The sequence below is a fragment of the Malaclemys terrapin genome, chromosome 10, assembly GCF_027887155.1.
Source record: "Malaclemys terrapin pileata isolate rMalTer1 chromosome 10, rMalTer1.hap1, whole genome shotgun sequence".
NCBI lineage: Eukaryota > Metazoa > Chordata > Testudines > Emydidae > Malaclemys > Malaclemys terrapin.
The window spans coordinates 86,892,352-86,907,788 of record NC_071514.1 but is presented as its reverse complement, the minus strand read 5'-3'; the positions used below and the strand labels follow the sequence as shown (position 1 = coordinate 86,907,788).

At 49.7% G+C, this 15,437-nt stretch overlaps 1 protein-coding gene across 1 annotated transcript in view; it reads right to left on the bottom strand.

The window, feature by feature from the left end:
* The window catches only part of HS3ST4 (heparan sulfate-glucosamine 3-sulfotransferase 4), a 110,488-nt gene that overhangs the window by 21,899 nt on the left and 73,152 nt on the right, over positions 1-15,437 (bottom strand). The gene's annotated exons all lie outside the window — the stretch shown is intronic.

The window sequence follows — 15,437 nt, the reverse complement described above, 5'->3', positions numbered from 1 at the left end:
CCTTGGAAGACGGCACAGCAGTCCTCTGGACTTAGCCGTATGAGACGTCAACATGGCCTAGTTTTCAATTCCTAGCCTGTTGTGAAGTAGATGGAGAAGTGATAGCTCAGTGGTTAGAGCAGTGGCCTGCTAAACTCAGGGTTGTGAATTCAATCCTTGAGGGGGCCATTTAGAGATCTGGGGCAAAATCAGTACTTGGTCCTGCTACTGAAGGCAGAGAGCTGGACTTGATGATCTTTCAAGGTCCCTTCCAGTTCTAGGAGATAGGAGATCTCCATTAATCTAATGTAGACAAACATTTGTGCTGCCCTCGGAAGCGTTCTTAGGGTGTGGGTGAAATACCCGGGTCAGGGACAATGGGTGGGGTTGGTCCCCCTTCCTGCCAGCACGGAGTAGATTCAAGGGGCAGCTGGCTGAGTATCAGTGAGATATATAAATATACTGTGATTTCACTGGGACCATCTGGCTCACGCATGATAGGTGGGTAAGAATGCTATAATCATGGAGCAAAAAATTAAGCTGATCCATTAAGGCCTTTTAACAGACGTAGCAATGGAGCCCATATTAATCCCGCAGTGCTTTGTGAACAGACCTCACAAGGTTAAAACCAGTCAGTTGCAATTAAAAATAACCCTCGCTGTTCAGGCTGGTCTGCAGAGCTATTATATTAGTGCCCTCCCCGAAGACCCACTGTTGCATAGGATGGTGTGGCTAGCACAATGCAATCGGAAAGGCCGATCTGAACGTGAATCTTACTCCCTTCTGCTCGCTCCTCGAGAGGATCCCCCCAGGAAAGGCTTATCGCACTGCCCTGAAATCCCTCCGCCCACATGGCCATACAGTTCAAAGCACACTCGGAAAATCCCAAGCCACACAGCACTGCCGCGGTTCCATTGCCTCCCTAATGGATTGTGCACGAAATCACTGGCTCCTTCCACGGCATCCTGACTGTCAGCTGGAGAATGCAAATTCCGCGCATCACCTGGCCCTGTGTAGCATTTACCTCAAAAATAACACAGCTCTTAGCACAGTGGGGAGTGGTTGGCATATTGGCACTCACATGCCCTGTAGTTTTTTTCTGGTGCCCACAGGGAATGTGACTGTCAGAGTTTTACTCACCTTTTGTTGAGCACCTTCCATGCCTGTATGCGAAGGAATCTTGGCTCTGTGAGACATGGACATTTAAGGCATGTTTGGTGTAACTCCGTTTATGCCAGGCATGTGTTTGGCTTGGGCTGCCCAGTTTTTATTTTGTATTTGTTGTTTGTCAGTAGTTAGGGGCTGAGGTGGGAGGGCTGGATGCTCAGAGACGCAGCTTGCCAACCTCAGTAACAAGCATTGCCCCTTTTGTCCACATCCCACCTTCACGGTCATGCTCACGGAGGTGAATCCTGATTGCCCTGATGCTGTTTATGGCGAGTATCTTAATTCAGTCTAATACATGTAATGCAGCCAGCACAAAACCATTCACTGACGTGGGGCCTAGACAGTGCGTTCTAGGCACAGTGGCTGCCGCTGAAGGGAGCAGAGATTATTTCTGCAGGTTTCTATTGAGAATGTCCAACAAGACGCACTGTGCTGCCCATCAGGTGCTGGCCAGTGCTCTGGGAACAAGTTCTGCACCTTCTCAATCGTGGTTTCATTACAGAGGGGTCCAGGCTTCCCTTCTGGAGAGGAGCCCCCAGGACGTTAACAGGGCTCCCTGTACAGCCGTGGGACATGCAGTCTGTCATGTCATTGCAGGGAAGCGAGATCATTTTGAAACTCCAACGTCAGACGCTCTGACTCCACTGTGAGCATCAGTTCATTCATGTCTCTTTATTCTTTTCTCAGCCCTGCAGGAGCAGTGCAGATGGGCTGGACAGCTGTGTCTGGGGGAAGAGTCCAGTTCGGTGAATGAGGAGGGCTAGGATGAGGGTCAGGAGTTAGCATGAAGAAATGGTCTGAAAAAAATAGGATGAAATTCAATAAGGACAAATGCAAAGTTCTCCACTTAGGAAGGAACAATCAGTTGCACGTACAAATGGGAAATGACGGCCTAGGAAGGAGAACTGCAGAAAGGGACTCGAAGGTCATAGTGGATCACAAGCTAAATATGAGAGAACACAGTAACACTATTGCAAAAGGAGGAAGGTAGGAATGCAATACGTCCATTGCAGAGCGGTATCGGTGGGTGGGGGAGATGTTAGCATAAGCTGTGATCTCCAATCAGCATCCCTGGGAAGATGCAGGGATCCCCTGGCCTGCCCTGGGGACCACCCTGACAGCATGTGTCAGAGCAGGCCTGGGCCACAGCTGGCAGGTTAAGGCGTGCCAGGAACTGAGTTGCCAGAGTGGGATGATGCCAGGCACCTCCACCAGGTTTCTCCTGCTGGGTGCATCAGGAACCAATGGGGGTGATTTCTGTGCCATGCATGTGAATGGCCTGGCAGGGCAGCCGTGGGAGCAAGGACACAACCCAGCCATCCTACATCGGGGCAGGAGGATGAGAAGAAACAGCAAGACAGGGAGGAAGGGCAGGTGGCTGAATTCAGAGATGGACCCATAGGAGGGGTGAATAGCACTGTGGACCCCCGCCTGGGTTGAATGCAGAGCCTGGGAGGGGGTCTAGCAGCCCCAATCCCTCTGCTCTTCAGTGCAGCTGGGCAGCGACCTCCCCTATGCATCCCGGCTGGGATTGCAAAGGAGCCTAAGACCAGCCATGGGAGCTGGAGGGGAGCAGCTCTGGGGAGCAGATGGGAGGCGGCGTTTGAAGGAAACCTCCAATGTCTTCGTGGGACATTGCGAGAGTCCTGCAGCAGCGTCAGGGAGCCGTGGAAATGGCAGTTCTGAGCAATCACAATCGGCTCCCTGCAGGGGGTCATTAGCACAGGGCAGACACAGGGCCACAGATGGGCACAGATTCATATTCATAGATTCATAGATTCTAGGACTAGAAGGGACCTGGAGAGGTCATCGAGTCCAGTCCCCTGCCCGCATGGCAGGACCAAATACTGTGAATGGCCTGGCAGTGCAGCCGTGTGGCTGCGGTTCATTGAGCGGTCCCGAGTCCACTAAAGGTGCTGAGGACACTACGCCGAGCATCCATTTACACGCAGGGACTTGGCTCCAGCTCCTAGGGATGGTGGGGTCAGGGGAGAGAAACTTGTCATTGTTCTGCAAAACTGCCCCTAAAGCCCAACCCGCCAAGAAATCCAGATTTCACCCTTGTGACTTGTGGTCTTTCTCTCTCACAAGCCCAGGCACAGTGGTCTCAGCCCTCCACATTTGTGGTCGTTTGCACTGCCCTGATCACCCCAGCCAGTCTGGGACTGGAGAAGGGACAAGGCGGGCAGCCAGGAAGACAGTGTGGCAGGAGCGTCGTGTAGCAATTTGCGTGGGTTAGCGAAGCTAGCTGTGAACTCCTTGGGGGAAAGGAGCTCACTGGAGTACAGAAAATGGAAAGCGGAAAGGCTACGAGACTCTTTGAGAAAGTGTCAGATAGAAAAGCAAGGGGGCAAGGCAGAGAGGCTGCTGTGAGGAAAGCACTAAGATATGGGCTGTTCTCTACAAACGGAGCCGCTCACACGGGGCAGTAACAGGAGTGATGCGTGTAAAGGAGTCACTGTATTGTATTTCAAGAGGAAAAACACAGCGGCTGAAAACTGTTCCCTCAGGATAGAGGGGGAGGGTCAGCGTCAATCGGATTTACTGCTGGGAAAGGGATCCCAGTCCCCAGAGCACCTGGCAGCTGGTCTCCTGGGGCCACTGTGCAGAAGACAGACGTCTTGATCACACCGACAGGGAGGCTGGTTCAAGAGACAGTCAGCGGGGTCTCCAGACGGGAGATGGGTTTTCTGTGGAATGTGTCGGTCAGTCCATGGGCCGGTTCTGTGCATACCGTGTTGGTGTTACATCTTTGCGGGTAAATGGTTGGCGAGAACCATACGGTGATTCTCCAGGCACCAAGAACATGGGAATGATGCCTTTAATGTGTCTACATTGAAAAATGAATACATACACTTTTGCCTCGGCGCTGGAATGAAAACCTGTAAGTGGGGGAAAAATGCCCTGTGAATTTCCAACTTAAAGCATCAGTCTTAGAAATGAATCCTAATCTAGCATGTACTACAGCCAGTTACTCACCCTAAATTGGCTCTGAAATCTACTTCCATCTAGCGTTCCCTTAGCCCAAACGGTACAATATTCCTTAATGAATTGGCTTGTAATCATTCTCCAGAAACGCCTCTAGAGGGAGATTCCCCGTGTGCGCGCGTGGGCCTCCCCTTGGAGTATTTGCAGTGTGCATCTGGCTGGGAAATCCCAGACACCACTGACATATCTGCAAACCCAGGGGATAGGAGCATGTCCAGGTGCCAAGGAGCTGCAATCAGCGAGGGAAGGACACGAGCAGTCAGCCTGCTGCCCTGGAGTCTGTAGCAGCCAGGACAAGAGGGAGAAGGGAACATTTGTGCTCACAGGGTTAAGAGTTTTTAAAGCCAGTTTTCTTTTTTTGTTAAAACTGTAAGAAGCTTTGTAAACTCCCCCCTCCCCCCCCCCCAGCACCTCTGCCTTTCAGCATGGAGCTTTCGCATGTTCTTCTCTTTCCTTTGGTCCTTTGTGCTCATAGCCATCGTGGTAATAGCAGCTAAGCAGCTTTATGCTCCCAGGCAGTCCTCTGCGTGGGAACCTTGAACCTCAGGCTGCAGTCAAAGGTGTGTCTGTGCCAGCGGCCTGGAGCCCAGGAAATCCAGCGTGTGAACGCCCACATTCCAAGCCCCGTGTCCCTGTCAAACCTTCATATACATTGGCCAGAATGGGCAAACCAGGCAGGCGAAAATTAGGCTCCTCGGTCCCTACGTAAGCAAATATGGGACCCTGCTGGGTGTTTTCCAGATTCCAGCGGTCCCGTGCTGGGAAGAACTGCCTGACTCTGGAGGCTCCATCGCCTCAAACCTGTGACACTAAAACCTGGCTAGCGCCTCGCAGCGCCGTCTATTGCCTTGTGAGAGACAAGAACAATTGCGCCTTGACGTGCACTAAGCTAGCTCTGCACTCCTGTCTAAGGCAGCGGCATTCTCTGCCACAGGCGTATCTGCCTCACTGATGGCTCAGTAACATCTGCAGAAGCGTCAAGATTAATATTCACTATTAGTATTGCAGGTACCTGGAAAAAACAGGTTATTGTGTAAAATGATCCGGCTGAAGAAGAGGGATGCCCGGTCCAAACCACTCAAACCATCGACTTGGCTCAGTTGTGCAACTTAGGTTATTCCTGCTCCCTCCAGGGGGGGCCATTCCCGAGGAGGAGGATCGTGAAAATGGAGTGTTAAAAATGTAATAATGTGGCTCTACATTGCGAGGAGTTCAGTTTCATCTTCTGGGAAATTTACTCCCAGCAAAAAAGATCTGCAAATAATGGCTCTCTAAATGAAGCCACCCTGGCTGTATCATGCTAAAAGCTTTTAGGAGAAAAACAGTAAATAAATTCCACTGTTCAGATGTATTTGGATGTTATCCTAACGCAGCATCATGAGTAATAGGAGAGCCATCAACAACTAAAAGGATTGGAACTATTATGGAAGGGCGGCCAGAGGAGTAATGTCTGCAGAAGAGGCTGAGTAACAGAAATGATTGCACACAGCCCAGCACCGAGCTCTAATTATGATGAGGAGCCACGCTGAACGGAGAGAGACCCTGCTTTACAAGTACTGAACTCCGGGGGGGGGGGGGGGGGGGGGGGGGCGTGAGGGCCAGTTAGTGCTGCCAGTCAGATTTTCTGGCTTTCATGGAGGCCGTTAGGTAGCCCCACAATATCCCCTCGCTCTTCAAACTGAACATTCATTTGGATCCTAATTTTGGAAGGGACAGTGGGAGCAGGGCTGAAGCCGCAGGTGAAGTGGAAAGGAAGACAGCCCCAGAGCATAACTGCAGAGACGTCATGCCCTGGAAAGCCTGGTTCTCGCCATGCACCAAGAGCTAGCGCACACTGGGAACCCCACGGTTGGAGCAGTGCTGGGCAGTGCTTGGCTGGCACTGCGATCAGAGAGCTTGTGTGTGTCTGCCCTCTACTGCTAGCAATCGACATTAAACCGGGGCGTGGCCGCGTCGCTTCATGTACCTGCACAGGCAATACCAGGTACTGCCTCCGACTCTCCATTCAGTGCCCGGCTCAGCCATAGGCAGACGGCTGCGCTGAGAGGTATCCCTGACTCACTGCCATGCCTCCTGTCCTCAGCACGCCCCGTCCCTAGGATGTCCGTGGGAGGAGTATCTCCTGCACTCCCATCCACCTGACACTGGGCCCTACAAGGCATGTCGCACAGCGCTGACAGGCCCGAGCTAAGCTATTCTCAGCCAATGGGCTTTGGCTGTGAAGACCAGTCCAGGGTCTGAGCAGCTCTAGGAAGCATTGTAAGACCTGCCTGTTCGCTCTAGCTTCCCATGACAGCAGTGAGACTTCTCCCCTCCGTACACTTCATAAACTGCCTCTTCTAAAGTCACACCCATGTGCACAACCGCCTCCCCCCCACGCCACATTCACATAGCAGTGGGTTCAGTACCCTACTCGCCATCCGTCCTGTCTAGACACCCAATCGATCCGTGATGTAACCAGGGACGTCGGTCACTTTGCACCAGGGATGGATTGGGCCAACATGAGCATTCCTGAGTCACCCACGAGGTGAGACTCTTTGCCTTCTGCCCAGGAGTCCCCATGGTGCTGTCAGTGGAACGGGAAGGGAAGGGATAGACAATCCACTGTGCAGGGCTCAGCTGGGAAGCCTCCCTTTCCAATCCTGAAAAAAACACTCGGGTGACAGACGTGCAGCAAAATGGCCACTTCGTGCTCTGGCTGCAGCAGGGAGCTCAGCTGGCTTTGTTCAGCTTTCGGCAAAACTGCTCGGTCTGGCAAGTCCGTGCTTGTGACCCACGAGAAAGCAAAGCCAGCCGGGCTGTTGCAAAGGGCACCGCTAGTTATTATTTGCTTGTGCTGATTATTTTGGGGTTTAAGTTCATTCATTATGTATGCAAAAATGGTAATATGCCAACATCTGAATGTCTTTTAGGCGTACAATATTCTTATTATTCAAAATGTTGTTTTTCCTCCATAATTGAATGGTTTACCTTATTATTACTTTATGCTAATACCCCAGCATTTCCATTTTTCTATAGGATGCTTAATTGTAACCGAGGCGCAATCAGAATCAGAGATGCCGTCTGTAATTGACTGCATCATAATAACAGCTAACATTATGGGAACAAAGTACCAAAATAAATGGAACCAGGGAGAAAACAACCTCCTAAAAGATCCAGCAAGCTGCTTTGTATCAGGCCAGAAAGCTCTGTACTCACAGTAACCTCTCTGCCTGAGCAGTGACAGTTTGAGCATTAACGTAGACAGAGTGCTATTTATATCAGTTTGTACACTTAATCAGTTTTTTTGCAGTTTTCAGCGAGATGTGAACTATATCCCTGTCCAAGGCGTTTGGTTCAAATCAGCTGAGACAGAGAATAATCAAGATTTATGATTCTCATTCTGACTTGGATCACACAGTCAGTGCAATTGGTACAACTCAGCTTCCTCTCGCACAGCCTGAGTGACGTGCACTTCACTTTCCCTCGCACAAGTGATTTAATGTCCATCTTGAAAACTGTCAAAATGCTTCTGCAGCCCCAGATAACAGTGGGCCTGGGCCTTCCCCGTCCTCCTGCGACTGCTGCCCATGGCTGTGCACGGGAGCCCACTGGCACTCCCTGGTGATAGACACTAGAGGGACGTGGCAGAAAAGTTAAATAATGTTTGGAGGGAATCAGTGAGCTCACACTAGAAAAATAAAAGAGGTTTCATCTGGTTCCACCTCTCAGTGCTGCTCCAAGTATCCAAGAGAATGAAAAGATCCCCGACGCTTCTGACCTTTCCTCTAAAAAGTATCTTTGCTGGGGCACCAACTGCTGCAGGTTCTGTACATGTCACTGCTGCCTATAAATACTCGCTCTGCTACCAGGAAAAAGGGATTCTGAGGTAGAGTGAAAATCAGGTTTGCAGCCAGCGAGGACCCTGTGCAGTGTTCAGGAGGCATATCTCAGCAGTGCCACTGGACTGTACTTAGAGCTATCTAATGGACATGCTGACAGCTCTATTTCCAGAGGCTTCCAGCAGGGCTAGAGAGGCTGAGCTCAAGGGCTCAGCTGGGAAGCAAATGTTTAGATAACATTTAAATGGCCCAAAATGACTTTAAAAAGTGATGGGAACAAAACAAGAGAGAGCGATCTGGTTTCCAAGCAGTTTATGACCCCAGCAAGCCCCCCCCTGCCCCCCCATTGGGAACAGGGCTGCTTGGCTGGGCTGGGTTATACAGCACACGAGGACATTCTGCTCAGAGGCAGGGCGTGAGCCCAGCAAGCTGCTCAGTGACAATTTCGGGACGATGTTTCTGGCCCACGACACAGTTTCACACACACCAGCAGCACCTGGAAGCCTGTGCCTTAGAGAGACCCAACAAGGCTCCTCCTCCACGATCTGAACCCATCCCAACTGAGAAGCAAGAGGTGGCGCCTAGCAGGGATCTCTCTGGGTCTGACCGACCGCATTTGGCCTGCTGGGTCCATACTGATCCCTGCCCTCACCTGTCCTCCCCTTCACACTCAGGGGGTCACTCTCAACGAGAGATGGGGTGGCCAAGTCAGTGTCTCTCTCCAGGACCTCATGGAAGCAGAAACGAGCCAGAGAGAGTTTACAGTCCAAAGGGAAAAGTTGCTGATTCCTCCAGCAAAGGCCGTCATGGCAAAACCCAGCTTCCAAATTCCTCCAGCACATGCTCCCAAGCTAGGGTCCCCCGTTCCTGTGCAACATGTAGGTGGATGAGGAGCATCTGGCAAGCCAGTGAGGGCTCTCCGATGGCTCTGCCAGGGGGTGGATATTTCAGCCTAGCCCTACTGGTTCCATAGTAATTCACAGCCAGCCTCCTGCCCACACAGAGACGAGTGGCTTGTGAAATGGGGCCCAGGCAGAGGGGCTGCACGAGGGCCTATGCTCAGAAGGTTGCCGGGGACCTTAAGTGATCCACAACTCTCAAGTGCAGGTGCTCTGCACGGGGCAAGGTCTCCGTCTGCGCTGGAAGCTGCTGTGACGAGGAGAGCTTTGGCCAGCACTGGCCGGTTAACAGGAAATACCTTCAACGGGAAAGCACATTCAGCCTTGCCTCTTGCATCAGCCGCCTGCTTTAGCTGCAGACCGGTTCCAGACAATCCCCAGAATTCCCCATGCTGACTCCCAGCTGCCATGGCTGTAAAGAAACAGGCATGTACTGAAGAGTGTCCATTGTCTGACAGCAGAGCTGGCTTGGGCCCAGCGCCTCTGGTCCGCTCGATGGGACGGGAAGAATTCTCCCAGCCCAGCTCCCACGTAGGCAAAGATGCTGGAGAGCAGACCCACACTCACTGGGACATAGCTGTAAGAGAGGCAGCCGAGGAAACAGATGAGATGACAGCCCCCATCATGGCACCGCTCTCCAAGGCCCAGAAGCGACTGCAGTTCTGTGCTTCGCAGGGAGTCCAAAGAGCCGTCTCTTTAATTTCATCTGATAAACCCCATTCTCCATTCACAGCTCATGAAAACAGAGCGCTGTGACTCTGGAGAGAACTCAACAGAATCTGTTGGATCCGTTCGATAAATGGTCGGGTGGAGGCTCTATCTTCATTCTAGTCAAGGTGAAATGGGCTTGCGTTGCTGTACGTGTGCGCTCAGAAATGTAGCCAGACAAAAGTGCCAGCGATGAAGGGAAAATAGATGCTGTTTCCTCGCAACATTTGAAATCTTTGTGTCTTGGCTTTGTCACAACGAGCGACTGGCTGTGCTTTGCATTCTGCTGGGTTTGTTTAGCTGCCTTCCCCAGCGTGCGCGCAGTGCGTGCTGTACTGCATCGCATTAGAGAGGCCTTCGTGGTAAACTCACAAACTCAGCAGAATAGTCAAGTGTGTGAGAAACCAGAGTGATTCCACTCCAGTCAATAAAGTAAACAGTGCCTGGTTTAGATAAACAGACTGACTAGTGCTGAAGAGCCCTCGGCAGCACTGCACACTCTGATTAGCGTAAATGCTAAGCGCAAACCAATTAACACTCGCTAAGTCTGCTTATCTCATGTCACTTAGTGCTAAAATAAAGCCTAATACTAAACACACATATTGATTTAACCATTAAATCCAGCATCACTCAAAATAAAACTCATTATATTATTGAGCAAAAATAAAGTCACCGTAATTTTCAGAACTGAGCATGTTGTGAATGATCATTTAATTGCTTCACCTAATGGTCACACATCCCCACTGATACTCCGCACTAAGAGGCTAATCCTACTAACCCTTAACATTAAGACTAAAATGATGAGATGCACATGATACCTAGGCAGCAGTTCCTTCTTCAATGCTACCTACATTTTCCTTACCATGAAAATAGGTTAAAACACTTGAATGGTGGCCGAGCACAGCGCTAATGGGCTCTGCGCTGCTTTAAAGACTAGGAACTGAACACCTGCAATTGCTAAAGATCCTATCACAGGTTTAACTGGGATTTCTCCAGGGCATGGAAAGTGAATCAGTCACATGGCCCCCTTGTACCTGGGATGCTGCCAGCGCACCACCCCCCACACACACACACAGAGTTCCTGGCTTTCTGGGGAACAAGAGCAAGGCTATTTCTTAGCTTACAAGATATTGGAACCTAGGAGCACAGGAATGACCAGCGGATTGGAGATCCGTCTAGCCTGGTGTCCAGTCTCTGACTGAGCTGGTCCCAACTGCCTTTTGGGGAAAGTGCAAGACACTCCCCAGCCAGCAGTAATGAACCAGCCCACCCACATGGGACGTTTCCTTCGGAGCCCAACATCCCGCAGTTCCAGTTGCCATCTGGCTTCCCCTAACCCGCAGGCAGGATACCCACTGGACAAGACCACGCACTAGCCCCCACCCCGCTGAGGTGGGTCCCTGCCTGCCCTGGGATGGCAGCGGAGGATGGCTGGGAGGAAGGTGATAGCTGTCTATAGTATTTTTTGATGAATGTTGTGGGAACTTCCATTGTTTGATTCTGAGTGGGTGACTGCTGAGGGCTAACTCAGTTCTACGGGGCCGTGTAGGGCTGTAGAAAGGCAGAGTATAGGGGCAGTCTCCAATTCTTGGCATGTAATGCAGGTGTCAGCTCCTTTGTAGGTTTGCCCCCACCATACTCTGAATAGCGAGTGGGACAGTGACTCCAAAGGGAGCAGGGGATCCCAGGTGGGAATTTTCAAAGACAGGAACTTGGGGGTTAGACTGCCTGAAAGGCAAGAATTTGCAGGGGGCAGCCTGTCTCACCCATCCTCAAAGCTTGGGAGTGGGAGTGGGGGGTGGTGCCTGGGTTAAGAACCTACTTAAACTGTCAAGGAGGGGCCAAGTTTAGTGAGACCCGGTGCATTGTGGCCTTTTCTTATTTTTAACCTTTTACTCTCAATAAATCATGCTCTGCTTGCAACACGCTGTTCTATCACTGCATTCACCAGCTGGTCCCAGCTCCTGGGAAGGATTTCCTAGCAGGGGACAAATCCTCTCAGACCCGCCGGAAGTAAATACGGTTGGTAAAAAGGGGACGCTGTAGCCTGGTGATTCCTTCTAAAGTGGGGTGGGCCACGGGGTGCCATGCTGAGAGGAGTGCAGGTGTAGGCCTGTCACCTGCTCATGGAGAGACTGTGAGAGAGATCACGGGCACAGTTCATCTCTCAGCCATAACAGGGTCAATGTCTAGCTGTAGGGGGGAGGAGGTTTGTCTATCGTGAGCAACCTAGCCAGTCTGTTCCTGCATCCTCTCCACCTACATTCCCCTACAAGCCCCAGCTTCATACGCTTTCCTTATTACCTGGGTTTGGGAGGCCCACATACAGTGCTTTGGGAATGGAACAGGAAAGGTGCTCCATAAATATTAGTCATTATTCCACCAGTTACAGACTGGTTATATGAGTCAGTGTAACTGAGAGACTGACTTCTCCTCCGGGACCCCCTTGAACCCTCCCCTCCCCCACCAATAACTAATTAAGAACACTGGTGTCCCTCACATGTATGGGTTAACTCTGTTTAAATCAGCCGCTCAGCAAGGACTCCTCCATATTTGCCTTTGGAAGCTGTTTGAACCACAGATGTCAACACTGAAATAAACGGATTAAGAGTGTTACCCATCAAATATAACGAATGGGACCAATATAAAAGTTAATGTCCCTAATATTTCCTTTTGAGTTGCTACCTTCTGCATTAATTGAAGCAAGAAATGTTCCACTTAGTTAAAACATCTACTTAGCACTCTGCTTGTACACACCTGCAGATCGAGTTCGCTGGTTCACTGGGTTTAAATTAGTTGATATCAATGTTATTGATGGCATGGTGGCATCAGGAGAGCACACTGAAGCTTTAATGAGGCAGCGAAGGCACTGGTTCCTTGCTTACTCCCACTGTTCATAGGTCAATGATTAATTAGGCCGCAAAGAGGATGCTATCTCTGCCTTTTTGTCTGAAGCCTGAAGAGACAAACACATGGGCTCTGTGGCGAGCACCACAGGTGCTATCTGCAACAGGCAGGAATCCAGAAACCGAAGACTCCTCCTTCAGCAGGGATCCTGCCCTTCCTTTGAGATGCAGCAGTGTCTGGTGATGCCATAATCACTGGTAGGCCCAGGCGGGGAATGGTTTTCCTGTCCTGCAATAATTTTGAAGAGTTTAAAAAAAAAAAAATTCCCACCCCAAATTGGGACGAAAAGCCAAAGTCTTGAAAATTTTCACAAACCAAAAATCCCCCCCAAAATTGGATTGGGTCTTGTGATTTGTTTTTGAAATTTTTTGTTTTAATTTTGATGTTTTCTGTTCTCTTTTACATTTTTAATCTGTAAATTACCTTAAATTTTGAAACAAAAATAATTTCAAACCAAAAAATGGAAAACTTTTGTTTAAAATGTTTCAAAATGGGAAATGACCATTTGCATTTTTTTCCAATTGTATTTGATATGGGAAATTCATCAAAACCAGCCCTTTCCCGCTCACAGGTTCTGTTCCAACTTATCAACATTTTCCAATGAAAAAACATTTTGACAAGTTCCTGCCCAGCTGTAGTCGCGGCCATGGGTTCAGCATTCCAGCGGTAAGCATCTGACTGGGGCAGCCCTGCCTGTCTGGATGTCTCAAACCCTCAGGTATACGGGGGTGGGGTGCAAAGTGCATGCGTGTTACTGAGGAGAACATGCCGTTTACATTCCTAACGACAAGAACTCATTCTCTGCTTTGGCCAGGTGTCTTTCCTCCAGACAAGGTTAATAGAATGTGAAAGGAGGCAGCTGCCACTGTTCCATGTGGGAAGGCCAGTCTAGGGCCTTGGCTACACTCGCGGATTCACAGCGCTGCCGCGGCGTGAAGCTCGAGTGTAGTCTCAAGAGAGAGCTCTCTTGCAGCGCTGCAAGTACTCCATCTCTCCGAGGGGAATAGCTTGCAGTGCTGCGAGCGAGCGTGCAGCGCTGCAGGTGCTGATTATACTGGCGTTTTACAGTGGTGCACTCGCTGTGCTCTGGGGGGGGTGTGTTTTTTCACACCCCTGAGCGCAGCAAGTGCAGCGCTGCGAATTGCCAGTGTAGCCAAGGTCTAGGAACAGCAATAGTCATCGGCTAGGAGCAAGGCAAAACTGGTTAGCTCGAGCTGTTTGGGGGCACAGATTAAAAATAAATCTCCCCGAGTTTAATACTCTGCCAGTCAGCTCCTGTTTGTAGGTGGAATCTATTAAAAATTATCCTTTGGATAAAACGCTAAAGTATTTTTGACATTTAGCAGCCTGCTTCGAGCAAAAAAAAGTGCAATAAATGCATAGGTGAGCTAACTGGCTCCAACACACCCAACATACGGGCTTTCATGAATAAATAATCTAGTGCCAATTTACTGATGACTCAGGCAGACCTATTAAAGGCCCTTTCTGATCATGAGTTGTATAGGCACTGGTTTTTCATGTTAATGAAATGTAATTATGAAGTTCCAATCGCAATCTGGTAGTACGACCAAACCAGCTGCAACTCGAATCTCTAGGCCAGCAAGTAATAAAGAGAAAGTGAAATGCTGTTTTGGCCTCCTACTGAAGTAGATACTTGGAGGTCCTTAGTTTGCTGTGAGATGGAGATGGAACTGCTTGGCAATGTATTCGTCTCAGTAAAAATTAATGCTGTAACAAGAAGCCAAATAGCTACAGCTAATGCACTTTTGAATGAGATCTAAATTTTATTCATAAGCATCAGTGTCAGGACTAAAATAACATTTTTATGGACACTATGAGCATAAACAGCTCCGCTGATTCAAAAACAGAAAGTGCACTTCTGAATGAATCGGCGCATTCGGATGGAACGAAAGGATCATTTTAAACACACGCCTCAAACAAGAGTGAAAGCCAGAGACAATGTTCTTGTTGTGAGGCTGCCTTCAAGAAACCACTTGTGCAGGAGAAAGGAGCCTAGCCAGTGGGGAGTGAGTGTAGAGGGGAGTGTGTCTGGGGAGAAGGGCGTAAATCGCTCAGAGGACATCTGGGTGAGTTTCCGCCTTTGCTTTGTGAAATGGCCGTGAGGTGTGGGGGGGTGTTACAGGGATGAGCAACTCAGGTGGGAATGGCGTGGAATCCCAGGTGGCAGGTATTATTCTAACATTGCTGGTGAGCTCACAGCAGGGGGGCGGGAGTTGCTAACTCTGAAATGCTTTAAAGAAGCGAGTGCCCTGGTTAGATATTGTCTCATGGAGTTCTATGGCTGTTTTCTGGGTACCTCCACACTGGACGTTGAGAAATTGGAAGGAATTGAGAGAGAAACAACGACATTCACTAGGGAACCGTAGGCATCGAATTACTGTAAGAGGAACGATGCAGAGTTAGACATATACATGAACCTATGAAGTCTGACACTCCATGGGGATTTGCATAGCATGAATAGCAAATCTTAACAGTCCATCTTAAAATATATGGGATGGCAGCAACCAACTTAAATCTGTGTCTCTGTAGAAAGATAATAATAAAAGACTAATGAGCCTTATCTTTATGTAGAGTCGATTGAAGATCTTAGAGTGAAGAGCGGCAGCAAGAATGGCCACTCCATCATGTTGCCGCAATTAGGAAAAGACCAAAGAAAGCCGGTCATTTTATGCAGAAAGAAAGAAAACTGCTGTTCAAAGGCTCCGAGGGAAATCCTGGCCCATGGAGGTCCATGGCCAAGCTCCCACTGACTTCAGTGGAGCCAGGATTCCACCCTCAGCATCCTAGCTGTAGAGGGGCTGATAGGCAAAGCCAAACAGAATGGCTGGACTCTGCATTTCCAAAGTACCCCAGGTCCTGGTAAGGAGCTCAAGTTCCCAGGATGTGGAGGGAACTTTTACCAATTTGCATTATTTTAGGGTTCTTACGTTTATTCAGAGTGTAAGAT